This window comes from Kryptolebias marmoratus, linkage group LG12, assembly GCF_001649575.2.
Source record: "Kryptolebias marmoratus isolate JLee-2015 linkage group LG12, ASM164957v2, whole genome shotgun sequence".
NCBI classification, from domain to species: domain Eukaryota; kingdom Metazoa; phylum Chordata; class Actinopteri; order Cyprinodontiformes; family Rivulidae; genus Kryptolebias; species Kryptolebias marmoratus.
In genome coordinates this window covers 8,934,533-8,944,194 of record NC_051441.1, presented here as the reverse complement: position 1 = coordinate 8,944,194, position 9,662 = coordinate 8,934,533, and the positions used below count along the sequence as shown (strand labels likewise).

General features: G+C 37.9%; 1 long non-coding RNA gene across 1 annotated transcript; it reads right to left on the bottom strand.

Moving 5' to 3' along the window:
- Positions 1 to 290: 290 nt before the first annotated feature.
- Positions 291 to 4,477, bottom strand: LOC119617500. Its single transcript, XR_005233815.1, has 2 exons — positions 3,877 to 4,477; positions 291 to 580 (listed from the first exon to the last, which is right to left on the bottom strand). It is a non-coding gene; the product is annotated as an uncharacterized LOC119617500 (long non-coding RNA).
- Between the last annotated feature and the right edge of the window lie 5,185 nt (positions 4,478 to 9,662).

The window sequence follows — 9,662 nt, the reverse complement described above, 5'->3', positions numbered from 1 at the left end:
GAGGCCCAATGAAGATAATTTAGTACAGCAAATTCAGCCGAACATGTTGTGTTATAGTTTTCTCAGTTTAAGCTTCTTTCGAGGCTTGGGGCATATGACTCACCCAATCCCCATAATTATCATAAACAAGCCAATTTTGTGAAAGATAGTAAAAAAGATTTAATTTAGTGGAAGAAGTCAGTGCCTCATGGCCTCGGGCATCTCAGATTCACAAAAACATACTTTCTGAAACCAAATTATAGTTTTGTTTTCTTCAAAGTGCTCCAAAGTAGAGTCTAGGTCAAACTTCAGGTCTTTTAAGGTTTAATTTGATATGTGGACAAATCGAATGCTACAGATATATCGGGAATTATTTTTCTATTGTTGAAAGTGTTGAAGAAACATTTTTGTAATTCAAACAACCAGAGACAGAAAATATAATATCCTTGTTTTAAAACGGTTTGAGCCGGAAACAAGGTGACGAAAAGTCCACTCTTTGCCATCACATGGGTGTGAACCAGGAAAAAGAAAAAAAAAGTGGTTTGCTTATTTGTTCAGCCATGATGACAGTCATCCTGAGTTCATTGTGAGAATTGTTGATCTGAGAAGAAAGACAGAAGAATAACATTGTATTATCTCTAGCAGTTAACCTTTGATGATTCATTTTATTTTACAGCATGTAAACACAACAGGAAGTGGTTATGAATTATTTGTCCTTGCATGTGAGATTTTAAAACTGACATGTGTGTGAGCGCTTCCTGCCACTGGTTAGACAGCTATTTTTACACCTGTTTTGTCAAAGTCTCTGGGGTTCTCATCTCCGACCTCATCAGAATTGCAACCTGTGACTTGTCTTCATAGTCTCTGTGGAGGAAAGCAGTCAGCCTCTCTTCAATACACACTTGTCAGTCAAGTTGAGGGACAGGAGAGGTAAACATTTCACTGCCCATTTACTCGTGTGCAGGTCATATGTTGGTCAAACTAGCTGTGAATTCATGCTGTCTTTTGTTGGTTGCAACATGTAAGTCCCCATAGTTAACACAAAGAATAAACAGTATGAATACTGAGAATGGCAGGCCAGAGAACATTGATTATTCAAAAAATATTAATATGGTACAGGCATGACTGACTTTAGTAAAGATATTTAATTTGAATGTTTACAAATGTCGCATTTAATACTTTGGGTAAAACATGAACAGATGCACAAAAAACCTGGATCTATCTGTACGCTGAGCTACAAAAGCTTATCATTAACAGTGCAAAATCCACCTTTTTCAATATTTATCCAAATACACGAACAGCTATTTATTATGACTGAGCTCACACATTCTGTTTAAATGTGATGCTTTGTCTAAACTTGACTAATAGTTATATAAATCATTTCAGAATTAAGCTTTTCTTTGAAGTGAGTTGAGGTTATGTCTTAACCTAAATGCTTTAAACTCTGTGAAGTACTTGTTTAAAATTTCTTTTTCCTAACTGCTTAATCATTGTCCCTAAAATGATTTTTTTTTACCTGCTGTGCTACACTTAATTCATTCACATTTGTGAATTGACTTTGATTAGACCACAGTAAAAAGATTTTTGTTTGATTTGGATTTTTTTATCCTAAATCAAATAAATTGATTCATTTTTATTTTTTGTATAATTGCATTGTCTCTCCTAATAAGTAAAGTAAGTAAAGTTTTGAAAACAAAATTTTGACCGTTCTCAGTTTAAGACTGAGTAAACATCATATAGCATGATTTTCCCCAACTCACAACAGATTCCCGTCCACAGTCTGTCCGATCTGCTCATCTGCTCAGTTCCCCTGCCGTCTCAAACCATTTCTTTCCACTTTGTGAATTGCTCTAAAGTGAGAGGTTCACTATTTACTTGACTGGTATCTCAATTTCACAACTGGCTTGTCTCAAACACATAAAGTATTCAGCTAGCTTTTTTTTTCTCCCCGATTTGTTACAATCCTCCATGTACAAGAGCAAGAGGGGTGACTCAACTCAAATTTAACTAATCCCTTTAATTAACTTAAGTATTGTGCTTGAGCATAATTTTGTGGTACTTGTACTAGAAGTTCAATTTTGTGCTTATTTAAACTTCCACTACACTTCAGTGGGAAGTGTTGCAATTATAACCCTCTACATTTATCTAAATTTAGTTACATTTAAATGGGCAATGCAGTATGATAAGTTAAAAAAAAGAAAAAAAAACAACAACATGTGTTTAATGACTAAATGAGTGTTTTCTAATTGTTTGGTTGTTGCACAGTCAAGGTCATAATTTACAAGATCAAAGCCTGCTATAAAAATTTGTTTTTTCTTCTGCAATTTCTGTATTTTTTTCATTCAATAAATATACAGTGCCTATACAACACATGTCTCCCATTTATCATCTTATGATCTCTCAGGTTTACTGATAAATTACAGGGCTTTAAACGATTTCTCCAGCCAGCAGCTCCGAAAGTATAACTTTCTGCTCAGCCACTGCTGCTAAGTTAATGTAAGTGTGATCAAAACATAACATTTGCTTTATTCGTTTAGGTGCATTTTGTGTATACACACTGGTACATTTACTCAGATAAAAGACTTGAATACTCTGCAAACATAGTCCATCACTGTCTGAAGGCCATAAATACACAATTTCATTTCAGATGTAAATCCAGCAAACAGGGTGCTTTTGTTTTTTCTTCCCCTCTGCTGCAAAAGAAATCTTTGCTTTCTCAAGCCAAGCATTTTTTTTCCTTCCATTTTCATTGACAAGTTTTGTTAACTATAAAGAGTGCCTGAAATCTCCTGAGTGCATGTAGAGGCTGGTGATGTGCATATAAGAACAATACTGGTCTTTCAAGGCAGAGCGTGATGTGCATTTAGTTCCAGTCAAGCATAGAAAGGATAAAAGAAGTTGTTTAGTTCCACAAAATCTCACTGGGTTTGGCGTTATGGACAAACAATAAACAGACCTGAATGTGGTGACTGCATTGCTCTTTTAACATATCACGTTATATTCCTTTAACATCCATAGCTCATCCTGGGTCAAATTTCAGGTTTTTCTAACTGAAATACATTCAGCTCTAAATGAAGGATATCTTACAGTTTGTGTAAAACTGCTTTTTTATCCACTTTAGAATCTAATTGTTTCTTGTTAAATCTTGGTAATTTAATGAGGTCTTTCCAATTTTATTATTTTTTATTTTTATTATTTTTATTTTATTATTTCATTTTATAAAATTTTATCTCAAAATTCTTTTTGGAAGCATACTGTACGAATGCACTTGGTAAAAGATTTTGAGGTCAGCGTGAATCAAACAGCTCTATTGAAAAGTCTTTCACTTAGTTTCAGTTCAGTTAATTAGCCATTAGTCTCTTCATTTCTGAGTCTTTCCTCTTCCTTCCTGTCATATTAACATAACACAGTCTACACCAAGACTCAAACAAGCCAAACAAATGCTGTGAAGATGAATTTAATTATCACCCTCAGCCGAAGGCAAAAGGGCAACCATGTTTTTGCCCAATTTTTGTGTGTGCGCACGCGTTTGTTTGCCTGTCATGTCAGCAATCTCATAAACCATTAGACAAATTAAATGAAACTTTCCAAAAGGTGAACATTGGGCAACATCTATAAGTGATTACCTTTAGGAGTCCATTCATTTCAATATGGCCACCCTATAACTTCATTACTTTTTAACATAAGATGATCTTAGATTAAAAACTCTGTCATGAAAAGCAGCAGCCAGTATGCTTTCCATGAAAGAATTCTACATCTTTAATTTGGTCATGTTTTCTTTTCAGATGCTCAACAAAAGTTGTTGTAGATCCATAAAACATCTAAAACAAATGAAAAACCACTTAGTTAGCTGGAGCAGAGAGTAGGTATTTTGTACAGCAGCTACAGTAGACTTACGTGGGGCCTCTGATGTTTCATTTTGTCGAGTGGTAAAAAGTAAGAGACCGTTCTGTGCTAGACTGAGACAGAATGTGCAGAAAGTGTAGCTGCAGTCTCCAGAGCACAAGCCAGAGCACACATCCACACACATCTGGCAGCAGATGTCACAGCCCTGGTCAAAGCAATATCTCCAATCTTCACACATACAATTGCAGAAACCGGCGCGTCTGCATCCCTCGTTACTTTGTAGGCAGGAGTTGCAAGGCTTGCAAGACTGTAGCCCCATGGGAGAATCTGTCTGTCTGTTAAAAAACACACAAGACACCAGGAGATGAGATATTGGAAGAAATCACTGTCTGGAAAAATGGTCTCCTTTTCAAGTCCAGAACTGGAATGAAGGATGTAACAAAAGGAATTCTGTGAAGAAGAAGAGGAAGAAAAGATGTTGGTAATTGGCTGTCAGCCTGTCATGAACACAGAGTAAGTTTGCCGTTTCAAGTTGCGTCCGAAGCTCTTGCCATCTGCAGTATTTGTTCTCAGAATAGTTTGACCAACTTTCAAATGCACTGGTTGATATCATACTCTGCCCCCCGAGGCTTCGCTCCAGTCATCATCTCTGACGTTCATGAGACGAGGGATGAAGTCAGCCTGAACAGAGAGAAAATATCCCCTTTTGAAATAGCATGACATCCTTAAATGTAACTCCAAACAGAGTTTTTCTCTGTTCTTCCTCAGTCAGAATGTTTGTGACCAGAATAGAAGCATTTTCTTGTTATGACTGTGAAATTACACAGAGAGGCTCTCTCTCAGGCCTGCATGTCATGGGACCTACAAGATAGGGACTGTGGTAAGTAAGAATAATGAACCATATGGAACAAATGAGGAAACAATTATTTTATTACAACCACAGCTATAACCATGTTAGTCGATATTAGTATTCCAAATCTTTGTAACAGCATGGAACAAAACTTATTTGTTCGTACTAAGATGTTTTAAGACCAAAACATTTATTAGACGAATGGTTCGGCACACTTATGCAACCGCCTTAATGAACAAAAATAAATGTGTCAGGGGGGAAAATTGTGTTTCCCTGGAATATTTTAGACTGATGGAGTTTGGATTATTGGAAGTACTGAAATCAGGTGGGAGAGGTGTGTTGCAAAAAGACACGTTTATGTGAGTGACAGCACAGGTAGCTGCATTGGGAAAATTTGATTCTACAGAGTTGGAACACAAAGTAACTTTGTGGTATTTCCAAAATATAGCAACAAAATAGCAAGTTATTTTCCCATTTCACAGACTTCTCATGAGGCACACTAAAGTTTTGCCTAGTTATGCTACAAAATAGATTTTTAAAAGAGCCCCCTGTCTGTCTGCACACTGTATCTTGCAGACCAATGTGTTTCCAGTAAATATTTGGACTTGGGTGACTACTGCCAGTCAAGGAGGAAAAGAAATCCTCCACCACAGAGCACGTTTTTACTTGAAGAGAGAGAGAGAGAAAAAAAAACGTTTTTTTAAGATCAGAGAGACCTGCTTCAGACTGAGTGCAGGTAATTTTGCAAAAGTCAATTCTCTTCTGGCTGTGGATCTGTCTTCTCATCTTCTCTGTAAATTCTAGGAGCTCCCCTTCTGTATACTCTGGCAAAGAAATAAGGATGGCCATCAAATTTAAAGGCTTATCTAAACAGTTGAAAATCAGCCCTGGCATGTCCCCCCAAAAATAGATAAAACAATAATGATAACAATGTTAGCAGTTCCTCTAAGTGTATCATTAAAAGAAATGGTCTGATTACTATCAGCAAGACTTCTTTTGCAGACTTCACAAACTATTCTTGCAAATAGAGGAACACACAACACAGAAAGGAAGTAAAACATAAGCAAAAACGTCCAGAAGAGATCATTTCCATAATGTTGTCAGACACTTATGGCAATCAGAGCCCGTGTATTTCAAATACAAACACTTCTACTTTGTCGTGGGTGATTGCCCCTTATTATTACATGGACGCTCTTACAGTTGCTCGTTATAGCATTGTGGCTCTATGTGGGTCTGATTGCAATGTTTTTACATTGTTTCTATCACACTTTTATCAGTTTTGGTTTGTCTTTGTCTTTGAAAATGGTTCAAGAAAAGGTTACCATTTGTGCTAATGTTTCTCAGTTGTTTAAAATATATGTGAACATAATATATTTTAGTTGCTAGATTCTTAAAATTCTAGGTGATGATATATATACTCACTGGCCACTTTATTGGGTACCCGTTACCAGAACTGGGTTGGACCCCCTTTTGCCTTTAGACCTGCCATAGTTCTCCATGGCAAAGATTCAAAAAGGTGTTGGAAACATTTCTCAGAGATTTCAGTCCATATTGACTTATTAACATCACACAGTGCTGCAGATTTGTCAGCTACACATTCATTATGTGTCTCCTATTCCACCACATTCCAAAGGTGCTCAGTTGGATTGAGATCCCTAGAGATGGTTGTGCATCAAAATCCGTGTAGGTCAGCAATTTTTGAAATACTAAGACTAGCCCATCTGGCCCCAAAAATCATGCCATAAAGTCACTTAAATCCCCTTTCTTTCCCATTTTGATGCATGGTTTGAACTTTAGCAAGTCCTCGTCTTCACCACATCTAGATGTTTAAATGCACTGAGCTGCTGCCATGTGACTGACTAATTAGACACTTGTGTTAACAATTAGTTGAACAGGTGGACCTAAATAAAGTGGTCGGTGTGAGTAACTTTTTATGCATTTTAAATTGTCCCATTATTTTGATTTTGAGTAATTGGATAAATTAGATGTACTGAATTGTAATATTCTGATGAGAATTTAGCCACACTGGCATTATATGTAGGTCTAGGTTAAAGGCAAGAATCACTAAGGGTTAAAACTTTGTTGCTACACTTTAGCTATCTTTAGAAATCCTTTATCTGATGTCTGTTCAGATAGGAAGCTGGCATTTGCCAAATGCAAAGTTCACTAAACAGGGTACAAGTCAAGTCCGAGAGGTGACAAATAAAAGGAGGTAAGCTACTGCAGGAAAGCCGCTCATACATTGAAACCCAGCTGCCGTCACACCGATTGGATTGGTAATACATCCTGGCAGAGTGGTGATGTTTGAGACTAGCATTTATAGGTGAGGTGTTTGTGGATTAGCTGCAGCCGGAGTCTGACACAAATACACCTGAGATCACTTTTGTAACCGAGGAGAGGGAGGAAACGGAGGACAGGAGACAGGAAGATGTGGACTCTGACAACAGTGTTGGTTTGTACAGTTTGACAGTGATCCAAGGTGGGACAAACCATGAATCAACAACAGAGCATTGCTTGGGTTTGCTGTCAGAGCTGTGAAGGCTTCATCTCATAACTTACTTATACTACAGTAAATCACAGTTTGCAGTGTTTTTATCTAAAATGACTGATCAAAGTTTGAGTCACTTTCTTTGATTTTGTGGTTTTATGTACTCTTATTAAGTCCTCAAATGTCTTTGAAAACTAATTACTTCTCATCAAAAAAATAGTTATGATATGATTAAAAAAGCTCCTGAGGAAACAGACTGTTCCTATATTTTTACTTACATATTGCATCCTCACAGGAGCAACACTCATCACAGTTAATCAAGGACAGAGAACAGGCTACATCTGTTCACATGGTGGCTCTCCTGACATTTTATTATTTTCCTTCCTCCTCCCTCTCTGTCATTTCATCTGTTTCACTCTGTTCCTCCTTTTTTTTCTTCTTTTTTTTAGACACTTGCACACCTTCCCTCCTGTTCCCTCTAACACAAATGTCAGCGGGCTGAATGTGACAGGTGAACGACAGGGAAGTAGATTTGACCTTGACGGCTCTGAGAGCAAAGTGACGGCAATAAAAAGGCTGTGGTGAGCTATTGTTGGCCCTGGGGCACCCATTAATGAATGACGTAAAACAGTTGTGAGATTTGGCGGGGGAGGGGAATGATGGAAGGTGGGTGACAGGGACCCACGCACGGCCATCACCTGGGTTGAGCTCAGCCAGCACACTCCGCACAAGGTTCCCTGCACGCAGACGGTCACGTCCAGACACTGACGTGCTCGCAAGCGGGTTGTCAGAAAACCACGTCCAAACACTCACCATCTGATGACATTCAGTCGAAAAGGGTGTTTCCAGTGCGGGAGAATAAATTACTGCCAATTTCGTGTCATTATTCCCCAAGTAGGCCCCTTCACACTTGCACATCTCACTCAAGCATCGATCACGCACAGATAAAAACCAGAGGACTGTTCGGCTTGATCTCCTCCTGCTGCTGAGCAACCTGTTAGGGAATTGTTGTGTGAAAATGGGGCCGCTTCAGAGATTCAGTCATGTTCTGTTCAAAGCACCAAAAGAACAGCACAGGTTTGGTTTCTTAATGTGTTTGTCTTTTCAGATGATATCGGGATAATTATATATAATGAATTGAGGTGATAAGTGTCAGCGCACTAATGGAATGCAGTACTTAACCCTCATAATCACTATGTGCCCTTCACTTAGTGTCAGGATAATCATATTACTGCTGCTGACACCGTCTTCACTTCCAGAAACTAACCTCTACACATGACGCTGTCACCATGTTTGTTTGATGTCAACAAATGCATTAATGCACATTATCCAAGCTCCACAGCTTTGACGCTGAGCATCACAGTGTTCTGCATGGTGTTTACAATGGGCTTCTGCAGCCTGCCAGGCCAGTATGGGTCAAGATAAGCTACGAGCAAGAGTTTAAACAGTAAAATCGGTGAGAGATTTACAGAACCTGTCGAGGAAAGCGTAGCAGAGCTGCATGAATTACAGCGGTTCAGGGAGGGGGTGGGAAACAGGCAATTCCTGCATGTCACTGGGATTGGCAAAAGTCTCATTTTTATTTTTTTTTCCCAAACCTCCACATTTCACAGCCTCCTGCATCTCTACATCACTTCTATTAAATAGGTGTGGAGTGAGACAGAAATGGCAGGTAAAATGGTGCAGTTATTGGTGTCAGAAAAAAGAAAAAAAAGAGGCGAGAGAAGAAAAAAAGATTGTAAAATAGGAGAGGCTTAGTGGGTAATTGTAGTAATTTTGTACCCATACTTCACATCTATTTGAAGTGTCTGTGCACGTTTTCTTCATTCAGTGGTGTGGTGTTTAAGTTGTGTGTGTACTTTTGTATTTCAGCAGAAAACTTTGTTGTTGTAGAACACTATTTAAAATTTATTCTAAAAAAATATGATTTTTAGATATGATATATCATTGCTCAGGGGTTTTGTCACTTGAATCACATGCATTTTTTAAAACTTTTATGGAAGTCTTGTTCTTTGAGTTTGTGGTCTAATATTTGAGGAAAAGCATGTTTCCTGTCAGTCTCTCTTGTAACATGTGTTTGCTTTTTCATGCTAAGTATGCTTAACTCCATACTAACTATAACTTATCTATGTGGTCTCTCTAACCTGAGGTCATTCAAAGAGCTATCAACAACAGATAAGATATTATTAATTGTTCTCAGAACCTCACTTTAAAAAATCATAACTATCCCGTTTTATGTGTCATTTTGAAAGTTAGCATTTAGGCTCAAGCAACACACTTGTAAGTTTATTGATGGCCATGGAAAGTGTGTTGGTGTTATTGTCCCCAAATAAACCTTCAAACTGAAAGAAAAATGATGAAAGACTGCTTTCATCGAAGACTGCTTTTTAATCTACCTGGACATCTCAAGGACATTCTGGCCACATGGAGCTGTGAAAGACCTTGTGGTTACTGCACAAGCACAGCTAAGAGAGGATTTTAAAAAGATAAATAAATACA